The 17,332-nt window shown below is 39.7% G+C and overlaps 1 protein-coding gene across 5 annotated transcripts in view; it reads left to right on the top strand.

The window, feature by feature from the left end:
• GPR1 (G protein-coupled receptor 1) overlaps positions 1–17,332 on the top strand; it is a 47,796-nt gene that overhangs the window by 19,838 nt on the left and 10,626 nt on the right. For 4 of the 5 annotated variants that reach the window (XR_002831182.1, XM_006082435.3, XM_014462015.2 and 1 more), the window contains one exon: positions 14,893–14,980. The gene's annotated coding sequence lies outside the window, so the exon portion shown is untranslated. Of the gene's footprint in view, positions 1–14,081; positions 14,291–14,892; positions 14,981–17,332 lie in introns of all 5 variants that reach the window. The other variant, XM_023760571.1, reaches the window with a different exon arrangement.

Raw genomic sequence — 17,332 nt, 5'->3', positions numbered from 1 at the left:
GTTCTCCTGGTTTCAAGTTAGCTTGGTCCTGTGTGGTGAGACCTCCCCTCCCAGGCCCTCAGCTGCAGCTGCATGTCTTTCCTCAAGGTCACTCTATACCTAAGTGCCCTGAAGGGCTAGCATTCAAAAGCTCTCTGCCGCTCCCTCCTGGAGCCCAGCAGTGCTATCTCCAACTACTTCCTGGCTCAGGTCCATCCAAATTAACAACTTGATTGCTAAAATAATTCTAGAATTCATATTCTCCCAATTTGCGGTAAGAAAGAGAGAGCCAGCAAAAAGTCAAATCAAATTTAATTTTGGTCATTATGGTAGGCGTTGATGTTTAGTAGGTAAAATTATTAACTTATACCCAAATCATATTTATTTTAACTCTTTCTCACGTGTTCTTTATTTTCTCACTTGTTGTTTTAATAGATATTTATTGAGCAAATTCCATGGTCTAGGAATTGTTCTAGCAAATAAGGATACAGCAGAAAATAAAAAAGAAAGTTTTGGAACTTAAGAGTTTACACTGTACATCTAATTGGGTTTCTTATAATGAGGAAGTAAATAATTAATGACTTAAAAGAGGGCTACTTTATAGAGGGGAAAACTTTAAGAGTCTAATTGATATGCTAATCTATGTTCTCTCAGTTAATCACAGACAGAGTAACCATTAAACATGGGGCAGCAACTTGAAATAAAGACATAGTGCTCCAGAAGGTATAGTCTTGCGTAACAAACATCCTGGCCCCTATTCCCCCCTCCCTCCCCCCTCCAACTTTTCTTATGAACAAATTCAAACATTCATAGAAGTTGAAAGAATAGTGCAGAGAACAACCATTTCCCTATCATCTAGATCAGTTGTTAACATTTTGCTATATCTGGTTGATCTGTAATTCTTTATATGTAATATATAAATATACATTTCTTATTTGAAAATAATTTCAAGATGACAGAAAAGTTGCAAGTAAAATACAAAGAATTCTCTCATATCCCCTCTACTTAGACTCACCAATTGTTAAAATTTTGCCCCATTTGCTTTTTTACATTCTCTCTGTATGTAGTTTCTCAGAACAATTCCAGAGGAAGTTGAAAATATCATGCTCCTTTCCCCTGTATATTTCAGTGTCTATTTGTTAAAACAAGGACATTCTTTTACATAACCACTGTACACTTATCAATTACAGGAAATTTAAAATTGATTCAATATTTTTTATCTAAACTACAATCCATATTCCAATTTTGTCAACTGATCCAATAATGCTCTTTGGGCATTTAATTTGTCTCCAGTACAGGATGCAGTCCAGCATCATATGTTGCATTTAGTTGTCATGTCTCTTTAGTTTATTTTAATCTGGAACATTTCCCCAGCCTTTCTTTGTGACATTGGCATTTTTTAGGGAAACAAAACTTTAAAAAACAAATTCTTCATTTGGAGGTTATTTGATGTCCATCCGTGTTACAGGTTGAGTTATCCTAGAAGACTCTGGGACAGAGTTTAATGATCAAATATTTATTAGATTGTGCCCTTAGGGTCTATATCTATGTGTGAAAGGAAGGTGGGTGGGTGGGTGGGTGGGGGACAACTGGGCAGGGGGAGAAATTGAGCTGCAGGGTAGGATTGACAGCCATAGCCAATTCTAAAGCTAAAATTGACCCATCAGAATTGTCTCCCATTGGGCAAAAATGGCCGGGCCTTTGTATTTCCATTTCAATAATCATTGAAGGTCATGACCTTGGACAAAGGTGGGGCACTATATGTAGTAGCAGCAGTCCCATGAGATCTGCTAGCTAGAGGCTGCTCTTGACTGCTCTCCCAGCACCTAAGGCAATAAGTTTTTCCTTGAAGGAGGAAATATATTACTATTCACCACATTTCATGATAAAAATCAGGTTATACATTCCCAGCTTGACAACTATGATATGTATATTTTTTCTGAATCTTTTGAAAGCAAGTTGTAGACCCAGCCCTAAAAACTTCAGCATACACTTTCCAAAAAAGAATGTTCTACAAAACAATATCATTAACACTCCTAAGAAAATACTTAAAATTTTTTTGTTTATTGATTTTTGAGAGAGGGAGAGAGAGGGGGAGAGAGAGAGAGAGAGAGAGAGAGAGAGAGAGAGAGAGAGAGAAAGGGAGAAACAGAGAGAGAGGAAGGGAGAAACACCAATTTTCTTGTCCCGCTCATTGCTTTCTTCTTGTATGTACAACCAGAGATCAGACTCTTAACTGAGCTACCTCGCCAGAGCTGAAAAATACATTTTTTCTTAGAGAGAGAGAAACAAACATTGATGTGAGAGAGAAACTTATCGATCAGTTGCCTCCTGTATGCTCCCTGACTGTGATTGAACCTGCAACGTAGGTATGTGCCCTGACCAGGAATCAAACTTGCAACCTTTTGGTGTAGGGGACAGCACTCCAACCAACAGAGCCACCTGGCCAGGGCTGGAAAATATGTTCTTAATTATATCCAACTCATATCAAATTTCCACAATTATTCTCAAAATATCTTTTATAGCTTTTAAAATTAGTGTCTAATCAGTGGTTACATATTACATTTCGTTTTTGTATCTTTTCTCTTTTAATCCAGAATAACCCCTATATTTGTTTTTCTGTGACAAAGATTTTCTAAAGAGACCAGGACTTATGTCTTAAAGACCCTTCCTACTTTTCCGAGTGTTTTCCAAATTGGAAAGTTATACAATGATGTCATAAGAACTGAGAGAAATACCATTTGCCTTTTCTTAGATGATGTTAAGTACTTAATGAAGATAAACCAATTTTAAAAGATGTAGGCTATGTTTGCTAGAGTACTAATTGAAGTCCTGCTTTTATATTCATTATTAATTAAATAGAATCATTAGAGAAATAAGGATATAAAATGATTTATTATAACAATTTATTGCATAAAATTGAGTTAACTCAGTGTGTGTGTGTGTGTGTGTGTGTAAGCAGGTTCTATTTCATCTTCACATCTTCTGACAAAGAATGAAACAAAATTAAAAGCCACTTAGTATTTTGTTTTGTAATTTGCTTGTAAGAACAAGAAATGGAAGAATCACGTTATCTTATCCCATCATATTATATTGTATTACAATCATATTATATTGTTCCTAAAGCTTCCTTAGTCCTTTAAATGTAGCACTCTCATTATAAGCAGCTTTAATCCTCTTAAAATATTATGACTCATTCATTATAACAAATTAAGAAAGACACAACAATCTTTTTGGATCCTTTCCAAATAGGCTTCTTTAACTACTGTCCTTCAATTGAGCTAGTTAAGAGTTTTCTGATGGAAAATAATTATATCTCTGCTGCATATTAGTCAAAATACTTTTGCAATTTGCCAGTGGCCAACACCTTGACAATTGGCAAGAATATCTTCTTTCCTTCCTCCTTTCTTCTGTCCCTCCTGGTTCCTTTGTTCCTTTCTTGTAAATTTACTGTTAAAACTATATTACAGGACTCATTTTCTACCCAAACTAAGATATACCCCATAAAAATTAAAACACTTGGAGTGCGGGAAACGAGTTAAGTCGGCTCGCGTGAATTGCGCGTACTCCGGGGGAGCCGTCTTTAACTCGGTTCATATAGATTTGCGGTGGAGTGCGGGAAACGTGTAAACTCGGGCCGATTGTAACTGCGTATTACCAAATATTTGTTTGTAATCCACCCTTTTGATGGATGGAACAAAACCAAAAGACAGAGCCATCTTATATTTTGGCGGGAAATTCACCCGCACTCCAAGTGTTAAGTGCGAAGCATTCATGATAAAAGATTATACAAATTTATATGGGATAAATATAAAACTGGAGATTTAATGTTATGAGCAGGATAAGATATAATAGAGAAGAGAAAATTTTTGCCTATTTTGAGCCAATCTATTTTGATTCAGCACCATTCCTTGAGTGCCCTTTCTCTGTAAATCCCTGTACTGGACGTTTTAGTGAGCCACAAATGCAGTTGATTTATTGGCCCATGCATTCATTTGTTCATTCATTCATTCATTTTTATAGTCTCCAGACTTAAAGCAAGTTTAGGAAGGAGAAGGAAGTGGTAGAACAATGTACATTTTCCACAGGAGTTTAACTGTTAGGTAGGCTCTATTCCTCTTCTTAAATTTCATAAGCCTAATTTTTTTAAAGAATACCATGCTGCCCTAGGAGGTTTGTCTCAGTGGATAGAGCATTAGCTTGCAGACTGAAGGGTCCCAGGTTCGATTCTGGTCAAGGGCACATGCTTGGTCTTCAGTGTGGGGCATGCAGGAGGCAAGCTGATCAATGATTCTCTCTCATCATTGATGTTTTTATCTCTCTTTCCCTCTCCCTTCCCCTCTGAAATCAATAAAAATATTTAAAAATAAAAAGCACCATGCTATTTGGGCCGAGTGGTTTCCAGATGCATGAAGTATGCCTATTCAAACTCCCTATCGAGGTGACATTAGTGAAAATAGCAAAGTAAGGACCTCAAAAAAATCTTTCCTCCACAAAAGCAACAAGAAACTGGCAAAACAATCAGAATCAGCTTTTTCAGAACTCTGGAAATTACCCACAGGCTAGCAACAATTGAGAAGTGTTAATTTAAAAAATGAGAGAAGGAAGGAAGGAAGGAAGGAAGGAAGGAAGGAAGGAAGGAAGGAAAGAAGGAAGGAAGGAAATATATATATATATATTTCAGAGAGGAAAGAGAGAGAGATAGAAACATCAATGATGAGAGATGTGGGGCCTCCTGCATGCCCCACAATGGGGTTCGAGCCTGCAACCCAGGCATGTGCCCTGGCCGGGAATCGAACCGTGACCTCCTGGTTCATAGGTCAGCAATCAAGCACTGAGCCATGCTGGCCGGGCTGCTTTGGGATATTCTTTAAAACTAACAGCCTGCATTCTAGGTGACAACCAGCAGCCTGGCAGCCACTGAAAACAACAGAAAGGAGCTAGAGCTCCATCAAAGCTTCATTTCCAGAGAATTATTATATGACCTGTCTGGTGGCTCCCTGAAAAACCTCACTTGCAAGCTGTCTATATTTGACCTAACTCAGAGCTTAACCAGTGTGAAAAGCTTTTTAGCCATAAGCATTTGTCAAAAATAATTACAGGCAATTACTTAACTTTGCAGCTGCCTGAGGTGACGGATACCAGTTGGGGCAAGGCATTAAACTAACCAAAAGCTTTGAAAGAAAAATTGGAGAATGAGACATACAGAGGGGCTTTGAAAAGCTCTGACATATACCCTGGAATCAAGAAGGCCACATTCATGTATAGGGGTGTGCTCACGTCCAGGACTCTGCGCATTGCTAAGACCCGAAAAGTCCCTAACCTCTCATCTCTGGGTAACTTGTGACTCTGTGCAAGTAGAAAGTGATGGCTAAGGCCGAGTTGAAATTGGGACCCTGACATGCACATGAGCCCTTCACCAAACACCTGGAGAGTTATTGGTTTGAAGCATTTCAGGAAATTTCCAGGTCCAACATTTTACCTTCTGCACTTTGCATGGTGGTAACAACAAAGGAAAGGCCACATGGGCCATAGGACAGCCAATGGCTTTGATATTTCTCTGGATTCGTGCTCCCATTTCAGTTCAGGCCATTAAGGATTTTACTTCCTTTCTTGCTAGGTCAGGTATACATTTAAAAAGATGATTTTCACCTCTTTTCCACTGCTATTAGAGTTTTTAGAGAATATCTAGATAACCATATTGTAAGAAATGTAACTCCACCCAGCTTTTGAGCTACTACTTTCCTATCCTAGTCTTTAGGAAGGATCTACCTGTACTCTCATTTGATACCTGAATATAATAAGGAGCGGAGTTATGCAGACTGCAGTGACTGTATAGTTGGAGAATCCCACTTGCCTCTTTCTATACAGTCAGAACAGGCTTCAACCAGCTTCCATTGTCTTCTTATCCTGGAGGGGACCCAAGAACTCAAGACACTTCCCTGCCCCTCAGAAGCTGACTCTCCTACCCACTTCTCTGGTCACAAATCTCTCCGACTTCCATATTCTTTTTTTTCTTTTTTAATCCTTACCTGAGGATATTTTTTCCATTGATTTTTAGAGAGAGTGGAAGGGAGAGGGAGAGACAGAGAGAAACGCCAATGTGAGAGAGACAAAGCGATTGGTTGCCTGCTGCATGGCCCGACCAGGGCTAGGAGCCTGCAACTAAGGTATATGCCCTTGACCAGAATCGAACCCGGGACCCTTCAGTCCACAAGTTGACGCTCTATCCACTTAGCCAAACCGGCTAGTGTCCAACTTCCATATTCTTTGCTCCACAAATATTTATTTTTATCTTAAGGACTTTACTATAAATCATTAGGGAAGAGTCAATAATAGAAACATGATCAATATGAGACATTTACAAGCATTTCATAATTCTGCACAAGGTCTCATAATCATGGTCATGATTTCATTCTAAGATGAGTTCCGTCTTCCAATTTTATTTTATGGTGTTAGTTGCTCCATATTTAGGTGAAGACCAGAGGGACCCTGTTTTCAAGATGACCGTTCTTCCCAAACGAAAGATGTGACCAAGTCTCTGGGTGCTATTGAGACATAACAGTGTGCCCTTCTGAACTCCAGAGGACATTTTGACACATCTGAGAATTACCAGATTGAATGAAACCCAAATCAGTCGTTCTCTGTCTTGATCAGGAATATTATGGGCATTGTTTTATAACTAGAGGCCCAGCTTCTGATTGTGAACTCATTTTAACCACCTGGTAACCAAGGCTTTATCCCCTTTTGAAGTTTTGGTTTGATTTGATATGTTAGACTTTCTTATTTTCTACTCCTCAATTTTTAGCTTTTACTTTCTTTCATATTTTCTATATCATTGTCTCTCTGTGTTACACTTTGGGTAACTTCTTCAGATAAATCTTCTAGTTTACATTCTTGTAGGGAGCGGCTCTGGAGTTAAGCCTCAGACTGACCTGTGGCAGAGTCACAAACAAGTCCCAGCTTAGAGGGCAGAGCTCTCTTAGCATAATTAAGCTTGACCTTATGGCTGCCCCCTAGTTCCTTCCTAGGTAACTAATGGGCTGTGGGAGGTGCAGCAAGTGCTGCCAAAACAAGTGAAACTCACAAGAACATCTAACTATGTTGACCACTACCTTGTTTTTCTCTAACTATAAAATAAAGCCTCAGCTTGCTAGCTGGATCCTTCTCTGTGGCCTCATCTAGGCACAGGAGATCCACCGAGCCCCAGCTATATTCTCTTTGTCTGTCTTTTCTTTAATCCTTCACCACCCTTCCTCAGGCTCAGGGAACCCTTGGCTGTGCTGGCACTGCATACATTCTCTCTTCATCTGGGTCTAAGCTACTATTTTGTACATCCATTAAATTAAATTTCAATATTAACTTTGCAATTTTTAAAAGTTCTACTTAATTCTGTATAAAAGTTTGCTGTTCCAAAGTAGGTATTCTGCTTAAAATGCCAGTTGTTATTAGTGCTTCTGTCTTTAGTATTCAGGTCTTTTAAAGTGTTTGCTGACTTTCTGTTTTCTCATGTATCTCCAACATCTCATCCAGTTAAACAGGCTATGAATCTATGATCTTTAGCTATGCTGGGTCCACCCTCTTTCAAAGAAAGAACTCGCATTCCACAACTAATAATGGCAAGTTGAAGAAAAAGAATAAAAGCAACTCTGGCCAGGTGGCTCAGTTGGTTGGAGCGTCATCCCAATGTACCAAGGTTGAAGGGTTGACCACCAATCAGGGCACATGCAAGAAGTAACCAGTGAATGTATAAATAGGTGTAACAACAAATCGATGTTTCTCTCTCTCTCTCTTCCTCTGTCTTTCTAGAAATCAATAAATAAAATTTTTAGAAAACGAGTTACAGTGAAAAGAAAAAGGATAACAGTAACAGAAATGGCAACCAGCTCTTTGGGGATAAATATTGGACATGAGGAAAATTGTTTTCCTTCTCTGTTCATTACATATGGAAGAAATTTTCTGGTGTCCCTCTCTTTACCCTCCATGCCACCCAATCTCTCTAAGAAACTTGAGGCATCACTGTGTATATGCATTGATTGATAGAAGACTGGCTAAGCCACATAATAGAACTGTACATCCTGACCAATAGCCAGGAGAGCCATCAAACTTTATCACTATAACATTAGAGTAACCACAACATAATTTCAGGGTTGGCAGAACTTTAGACATCATCAAGTCCAGTCATGTTTAATTCCTCATTTCCTGTTACAAAATCCTCAATTTCTAGTTGCCTCTTTAAACATCTCCAGTTATAAGAAATGTGCCATTAGCTGACACAGTTTTGTCTGAGAATGAAAATTCTATGGGTTCTTTTCACTACTGTATCCCTAGGGCCTAGAACACGTAGTAGATGCTCAGTAAATATTTATTAAATGAATAAATGCCCATTTAAAACAACTATCATCTTTAGAAAGTTTTGCCTTACATTGAGCTAAAGGTTTCTTTAGTTTTACACTCTGGCAGATAAAACCCTCTTCTCTATGCTAGCCCTTGAAACATTTGAAGAAGTGACCCTGCCCTTTCTTTTCCAAGATAAATAGCTTCCACCAGTTCATTCAACGCTCCCCACATGACATAGTTTAAAGCTTTCTCTCCATCATGTTCCCTCTCTTCTGGACATGCTCCAGTTTATCATTGTTCCTCTCACATTATAATTCCCAGAAAAGAATACAATACCCCCAGATGCAGTCTTACCAGTTCCAGTAGAGTTGGAGAAATACTCCCCCATTTCTATTTAAAAGCTCAAGGAAACTTTACTTTTTTCTTTAAATCCTCACCCGAGGATATTTTTTCCATTGATTTTTAGAGAGAGTGGATGGAGGGAGGACGGGGAGAGAGAGAAGCATTCAATTGATTGCCTCTCATATGCGCCCTGACTGGGTTGGGGATCGAACCTGCACCCAGGGTACCTGCCCTTAACCAGGAATCAAACCCTCCACCCTTCGATCCTCGGGCTGAGAAAAACCAGCCAGGGCTAAATTTACTTTTGATTATGATTATGGTTTAAGCTGTCACATCTCTTTCTTGACTCACATTGAATTCACTCATGGTCAAGGAGAAAGCTTGTATTTGGGCAGAAATTTAGCATGTCTTATGGCAGAACAGGTCACCAAAGACACTAATCTTTGCCTTCCATGAGTAGTCGTGTACATCCCATGGAAATGCAAGTGAAGGCGGTTGATTGGCACGCTTCCCGGGCAAATCACATTGACTTCCTTCTCATGCATGGATGGTTAAAAGGCACTGAATAAGCCATTAGTCCTTATTACGGATCTCTTTAATATAGGCCTACCAAATCCATTTTAGCAAAATAATTCAGGGCCTGTAGCTGTTGCTTAAGCATATCATCAGCTAGGAAAACCTGTCGGAGAAGATGATGTGCTTAGTACTGTAACTGGCATAGAGTTCAGTGCAAGTGTTGCTTAACAAGTGACTTTTGAAGTGGCCGAAGACAGGTAGTTTCTGAAGAATCCTCTGGACACTGCCTTCCCATCCCATTCTCCAGGTCAGTACGGGAAAATTGGATTTTTTTTAGAAGTCTTAGACTGGCCATTGTGAATTTCTCTTTTCAGAACCTTCAAAACATTATCTTGAAAGCAAGCTAAACTAAAGTGTCTTCAATTTAAGATGTCTGTGTTTACTATTAATCTGACTCTTCTTAGGTGGTTTTAAAGATGAGCTTAGAATTGCCAAGCTTTTTTGCTTTTTAATAACTAGTCTGAAGTTATTGAACACGGTTTCGGGGAATCAGACTTTAGATTAAAATGGTTTGTCTGACTTTGCCTTGTTAGAGAAAAATCTGTGAAAAGCAGAAAAGCTATAGGAACTTTAAAAGTAGAATTTTTAAAAAGAAATTTTATTGTATCGAGTGGATTGTCACTGAGTTCCTTCCAAGTGTCCTATCAGGAATGAGACTGCTTGCAACTGTGCTTCAGTGAAGGAATATTGTATTACTTGTACAGGTGCCAAGATATTTTCTGATTACTTTCTTGGACTTGAATGCCTGGAGAAACCCTTGGCTTTGACTTATAAAAAATACTGAGACCATCGGGACAGTGCAGATACATGCCTACATCCATTCTGTCTTATAAACCACCACACTTTAGTGACCTTTAGAAGTCTCTTTTCTTTTCTTCAAGTACCAGACCTCTATTTCTGAGACAAGGTCACATGGTATCAAATATGAAACAGAGATATTAAATAAATTAACATTATTTACTGCAAATGTACTGTGTCCAGAACCAATTTGCAAAATAATATAGTTAAGGGGTCTCAGAAGTGGTTCTTTCCTTGAATTTCTACCTCTGGTCAAAGAGTAAGTAAATGGAAAAGACAGCAAAAGTGAAAATGAGCTTACAGTATAAAGAAAAGAGCTCTTAAAATACAGTCATGTGTTTCACCATGGAACCAGTATCTTTTGCTCCCTCCCTTCCTTCTTCCTTTTCTTTCTCCCTCCTTTTACTCTCTTCCTCCCTCCCTCCCTTTCTTTGATAGTCAAGAAAGGAAGAGGAGAAAATAAAAAGGGTTTGAGTTATATGCACAAATGTCCTCTCCCCCTACTTTCTAGTTACGCAGACTTCAGTAAGAATAACTAGTTAAGAAGTGGAGATTCTGTTGCTTCTGCAGCTCTACAGCTGTTTTTTGGGCACTGCTGCATGTTTATAACCTTTTCTCACAGATGTTACATTTTATGAAATGTGACTCATTAGGGTGGTACTGGTATCTTTAAATGAAAAGAAATCCCAGAGGACTGAGTGATTACACAAGTCCGGTTCGCTCATAACCTGAAGTATTTGAATAGAATATATTCGGGGGGCGGGGGGGTGGGGAGCAGCCATACTTAAATGAATTAGATAGAGCAATGACCTAAAATTCATTCCTTTCTCAGGGAGGAATGAGGGAGGGACAATATTCTTGTTTGGGGAGGTTTTGTTTTCATTTGCAGAATGTTTTTAATCTGTGTAGGCCTTTTGTTTTGGACCTTGGTCCATATTTTGGATCCAATGTGCAAAAAATAATAATAATACAAGAAGACATTTTTTGAATGTCCACTCTGTGCAAAGTACTGGATTTAGTGCTACTTGGAGGCACAGAGAGTAGTAAAAGAGCTAGAATACATTGACCTGTCACACTTGAGCTTCTCATAAATGCTTAAAACTGCACATCAATCTGTCTTTTCCAGATGAGGCACCCGGGGTCCCACGTGGGAAGGTGACTCATCCAAAGTCATGCAGCTAATGGCATTCAGAGCTAAAACTTAGAACCATCTCTCCTGAGGTCCAATGTCCTTTCAACATACCAGGCTACCTAGTACCCATGGACTTAAATGGGTCAAGTGTCATGGCCGGTCGAGAACTAGGTTGAGGTGATCAAGGCAAAATTTTCACAGGTGCCCAAACGCTTAGTAATCACACTTAATGCAAAAGAAATCCATGCTGAACAATAGATCAAAATCTTCAATGAAGTCAGGATCAGACTATTTGCATGACCCAACCTCACTTGCCTCACCCTAATCTTGGTCCTATGTCATGCAATCTGAACTTTTGGGTAGACCAAAGGGGAAACTAACAAGAAAATATTCCCACGGCTGGGAAAATTGTAAAGGAATTCCTGAATGTATAGAGTGAGGTGCTCAGATTTTCAGAGCCACAGTAGTATCCTGAGATAAAATAGCTCATTTTGTTTTGTTCTTAAATTTTTATTTATTGATTTGAGAGAGAGAAAAGGAGAGAGAGAAGAGGAGAGAGAGAGAGAGAGAGAGAGAGAGAGAGAGAGAAGCATCAATTTGTTGTTCCACCCATTTATGCACTTATTGGTGCCTCCTGTATGTGCCCTGACCTGGGATTGAACCCACAACCTTGGCACATTGGGACGAAGCTCTAGCAATTGGGCTACCTGACCAGGGCTCATTTACTTTATTTTAATAAGAAACTGAGACTGAAGAGCATGGGGGAAATCTCAAGATGTGACAGTGGGTCATGCCAACCACTGAAGGACACTTTTCCCATAATGAACCCAGAGTCCTGAGGGCCTCACAGTGGGGTTTGATTGGAGGGCTTTGACCGAAACTAGAAACTGAGTTACAAGTTTTCTTTCACTTCTTTTATTTTCTTCACTTTCATGCGTGTCCTGTGCCTGAAGTGTTAAGCCAGGACCTGGATATACACCAGCCGTGTATAAATGAATAAAACTAAAAAAAAAAAAGGCCGTACCCTTTTATGTAATGATGTTTACTTTGAATTTATATTAGTTCACACAAACACTCCATCCATGCTTTTGTTCCGGCCCTCCGGTCCAGTTTAAGAACCCATTGTGGCTCTCGAGTCAAAAAGTTTGCCCACCCCTGATATACACTATTTGAAACTACCCTTGCCCTTCGAAGGCCAAGAAGAAGTCACAGTGGGTTCCGGGAGGAAAGGAGAGGTGCTTGGGCAAATGCAGGCCTGGAGGTTCATATTCGGTCGAGTTCATCATGAGAGACCAAAAGGAGACTTGGGGTTTAACCTGCTGAGAAGCAGTAAAGACTATGCATGCGCCTGAACATCTTCAGCATCCAGCTGCTGTGGGCAAGATGGAAGTTGGTTCAGGTTCCTGGCCTGGCAATGTGGTTCTTCACTTTCCCACATTTTGCAGTGACTTTAGCAGGAGAGTCAGAGCCAGCCCCAGGGATAGCAGAGATTCGGGTGAGTGTGGGCCTCTGACACAGGTGTGACAGGAGCACAACGTCCAAAACTGTTCTCCAACGCTGGCTCCACTGGGCCTGGAGGTGAGGAGTGGTGAGGAAGAGTCAAAGAAAGAACCACGTAGCTTTCTCTTTCTTAGACGATTCTCAGCTTTCTCCTATCTAGTCATCCTCATTTGCAGGGAAGAGTGGTTCATTTTTTTTGTTTCAGGTTTTTCTTCATTAAACCACAGGGACAGCTCTAGGGGGAAAATACACAGTAGAAATATTCTCTAAATCAGCAGCAGAGAGGATTTCTGTGCTTTGGGTGCTTAAAACAGTTAAGAACCTGAGCATTTAGAAATTTGGATAAGAATTCTAACCATGTCAACTTGCCAACTAAGTGGCCTTTGCAAGTTCTTCAATTTTCCTCACCTTCAGTTTTCTAATCAGTAGAGAATAAGGGCTCAAAAATAATATCTGTTATCACAGATTCTTGTCCCTAAAGGATGACGTTAAAGGTCCCGTTCACACATGCATCGATGCCTTCTGTAGTATCCCCATTCAGCAACCATTCAGTGCCTGAACCCCCACAGAGCCCACGCAATGCAATCTGTCTGTTTGGTTTGTTGTGCTGTAGGTTTTTAACATTCTCTAATTTGATCAGTTCTTGCTTCTAATAAGCCAACATTTTCCTGGCTATTAGGCCAACATTTTTGGCCCTAGCTCCAACACTGGAAAAACACAGAATAAACACCCTACTTTTTCCTTATCTTCAAGTGTCTGAAAATGGCTATCGGACTCCTTAAGTCTTCCTTTTTCACTGATTTCTTCAACCATTCCAACAAAGCCATCATCTCAAGTTCCTGCAGTCTCTTTACTCCTGTCTTTTTCACTGCTTTAGTTTTCCAGTGGTCTTCTCAAAATCAGTTTTGCAGACCTCAACAAGCTAGTCCAAATATAGACTGACCACGACAAAGTGGAGGGCTGAGGTGGCTCGCTTTGTTTTCATTACCATAAAATTGCTAAAAGTGTTAATGATGACTGTCTTCTAAACTATCACAGTGATAATTCTGGGGCCCAATTGTTTGATTATTACCTTTCGACTTGGTTTAACTTTATTTTCACGTCTACATTTCATCCTGTACTCCCTCCTATCTCCTCCTAGGGGAGAAAAAAGGCAACGATATTTTCAGGCACAATCTTGTATGAATGGGAGGAAGTTTTAGAAATGTTGCTTTTCCCTCCTCCCTCCACTTTTTTTTTTTTTTTGCTGTCCTGTTGAATAAACATTACTGTTGCTATCAAAACAAGTTTCCCATCTGCCCCCTCACCAAGTTCACTTACTACTTCTTTGAATGATGAACAGTATTGTTTTGTGAAGTGCCTATAACTTCAATATGATCTGTAAGTTCCTTGACTATTGTTCCTTTTCCTTTAGAACAAGAGCCTTCTCTTTAGGAAAGGAAATACCTTGCCCCGAGACTTCTGTAAATGTCACTGACAATGTGTGATTGAGAACCAAAACATCTTTAGTGCCAAGTAATGATGAAATAGAAAACAAAGGTATATTGTGATAGAGGCACAAACTTCCACTCTGTGCCCCTGACTTTTCTGAAGCCTATCTGACTGCAGAGATTTCAGGTCATGGTAAGGATTCGAGACTTACACAAACATAGTCATGGTCAACTTTTAAAACAATGTTTAAGCCATGGTGGTATCTATCTATGAGATGTTTTGTGAACTGTTAGGGACCCTGTTGTGTCTGCTGCTTCCAAAATCAGCTCTTCAGGAGTCATAACACTGCCCAGAGGCCATTGAAAAGGATTAACTCTTTAATTTTGATTGTCTGAATGAAAAGATCAAAAATATAAATTGAGATCTCCAGTAGCTATCAAGTCATGCCCAATAAAAATAAAGGTCCAGAAGTCCTGTACCATCAAGGTTTTCAAATTCAGTGCCCACATTCTTCCTGCTAAAAAATCACCCATCACATAGAAATCCTTTTTCAAGGAAATACTGATTTGGGGGTTTCTTGTTGCGATAAGCAAGGCTTTGAAATATATCGTCAATGATGGTGGTTCTTCCCCAGACTTTGGAGAGGAGTGAGATAATGACCTAGATTATATCCTTTATTTATTTTTTTAAAGATGAAATTACCTTTTCCTTTATTGATTTGAGAGAGAGAGATCAATTTGTTGTTTCACTTATTTATGCATTCATTGGTTGATTCTTTATGTGCCCTGACCTAGGATTAAACCCGCAACCTTGGTGTATTGGGACAACGCTCCAACCAACTGAACTACCTGGACAAGGTTAGACCATATCCTTTAGTCAAAGGTGAGTAAATTGCTCTTTTAAAAGAGAGAACTAGTCCTAGCCAGTTTGGCTCAGTGGATAGAGCGTCAGCCTGTGGACTGAAGGGTCCCGGTTCAATTCCAGTCTAAGGGGACATGCCTGGGTTGTGGGTTTGATCCCCAGTGGAGGGCATGCAGAAGGCAGCCAATTAATGATTCTTTCTCATCATTGATGTCTCTCCCTCTCCTTTCCTCTCTGAAATCAATAGAAAATATATTTTTTAAAAATAGGAAGATGCTATAGATTCCCAAGGGGAGGGGGGGGAAATAAATAAAAGAGAGAAGTAAGAGAAATATAATGCAGTATTCTTTTTTCTCACCAGTCTTGGCCAGATATGGGAATAATAATGGCATTTGGGGGCTAGGCACAGGGGTCCCCCAACTCAAACACCTTCAGAAGGCAGGCATTTTTTTATTATTATTGATTTTAGAGAGAGGGAGGAAGAGAGAGGAAGAGAAACATCAATCTGAGAGAAACATCAATTAGCTGCCTCCTGTACACCCCTCCTGGGGATCGAACCAGCCTGTGCCCTGACTGGGAACTGAACCCGTGACCTTTCAGTGCCTGGGACAATGCTTAACCAACTGAGCCACACCGACCAGGGCAGTAGCTGCAATTATTGAGCATACTTTATTTACCCGGTACTGAGCTGACCACCACTTTTTGAGGATTTCCTTATGTGATTATCACAGTAACTCTATGACTTAGTACTATTACTATTCCCATATTACAGTAGTAATAGTACTATTACTATTTTCAGGAAACGGAGATTTTGAGGTAGTAAGTGGTTTGTCTAAGATTCTACAGCCAGGAAGAGCAGAAGACTGGGATTTGAAGGCAAGCATTCTGATTCCAGAGTCCATACACCACTTTATTCCCTGATATTTAAATTATACCTGTGTTTATTATCTTACAGTCTTGAAAAGGAATAGAGCCTAAAAGTTTCTCCCTGGCCCAAGGTTAATCATTCACTCTGTGTTCTCCCAGCAATCAACAGTCATCCCAGTTGTACAAGTGGGGACACTAACATCTGGGTGGAGCATTAGTACAGCTGGAACTTAACTAGGCGTTGACTCTTCAAATACGTGCTGTGTCTTCTTAAACTGTCCAAGTGAAGCATGGTCAGCCTTCAAGTGCCTTTTATGAAAAGACCTTGATCCCAGTAGAGTGAAAATAGGTATCATTTCATTTCCACTGGATTCAGTTGTTCTCACTTTTTATTCATAAAGGAAAAACTCCCAACCTCGCTGCCTTTAAAAGTGAATAAAACAATTGTATGTCTAAAATTAATTAGCTTTTCTATTTGAGGTTGATTTTCAATGCCAACCCAATAAAGAAGTCATTGTGAAGGATATACTTCGTTCAGCTAAGCTTCCTGAAAACTTCGGTTAATTTCCTAAGTGAATGTCTCTCAAATATCCCTCATTTCCATTCTCACTCTCACTGCCTAGGGCCCTTCCATCTTTGACTTCAGTTGTGACAACATCCTCCCAAACTGCTACCAGATGATATTTATAAAAACAAAGATTGATGATGTCACTCCCTCCTACAAACCTTTTTATTTGCTCCCAACTGGCAATGGAGTAAAATCCAAATGCTGAAGCATGATATTCAAAGGATTCTTTACCAGAACACTCCCCTTTCTTGTTGTCTCTTTGCCAGCCAAACCAAAAAGTTTCCATTCATCCTAATATGCCAAGGAATATTGTCATTTGTTTTAATGTCTGACATTAAGCAATAAAGGACATGGGAGCTACAGTTAGGCAACATACTTCTCTATTAAAGAATAGGCTATGCCTTGGGTTGGGGTTAGAGCAGGGGTGGGCAAACTTTTTGACTCCAGGGCCACAATGGGTTCTTAAACTGGACCGGAGGGCCGGAACAAAAGCATGGATGGAGTGTTTGTGTGAACTAATATAAATTCAAAGTAAACATCATTACATAAAAGGGTACGGTCTTTTTTTTTTTTTTTTTTTAGTTTTATTCATTTCAAACGGGCCGGATCTGGCCCGCGGGCCGTAGTTTGCCCACGGCTGGGTTAGAGGGTACAATCTATAATCACTGTTCTCTACCTCTTACGAACCAGCAATAGCTGTCAGTATCACACCCAACCTCCAGTTTCCATTTAAACCTCCTTGGCTTCCCTTGGCATCTTTATAAAACACTGCTATGCCTCAACACCTTCCAAGCTGAGATTGTTCACCCAGAGGACCGCCAAACATTCTACTGGTGCCAAACATACTGAGTGCAATCTGGAGTGTGGTATACAGTTTATATTTGATAGCTAGTGGAAAACACTGAACAATGCCTCAAAAATAACCCTTATGCTATATA

Source organism: Myotis lucifugus, unplaced genomic scaffold (genome assembly GCF_000147115.1).
Source record: "Myotis lucifugus unplaced genomic scaffold, Myoluc2.0 scaffold_3, whole genome shotgun sequence".
NCBI lineage: Eukaryota > Metazoa > Chordata > Mammalia > Chiroptera > Vespertilionidae > Myotis > Myotis lucifugus.
The sequence above is the reverse complement of the archived record's forward strand: the minus strand, read 5'-3'. Positions and strand labels throughout refer to the sequence as shown.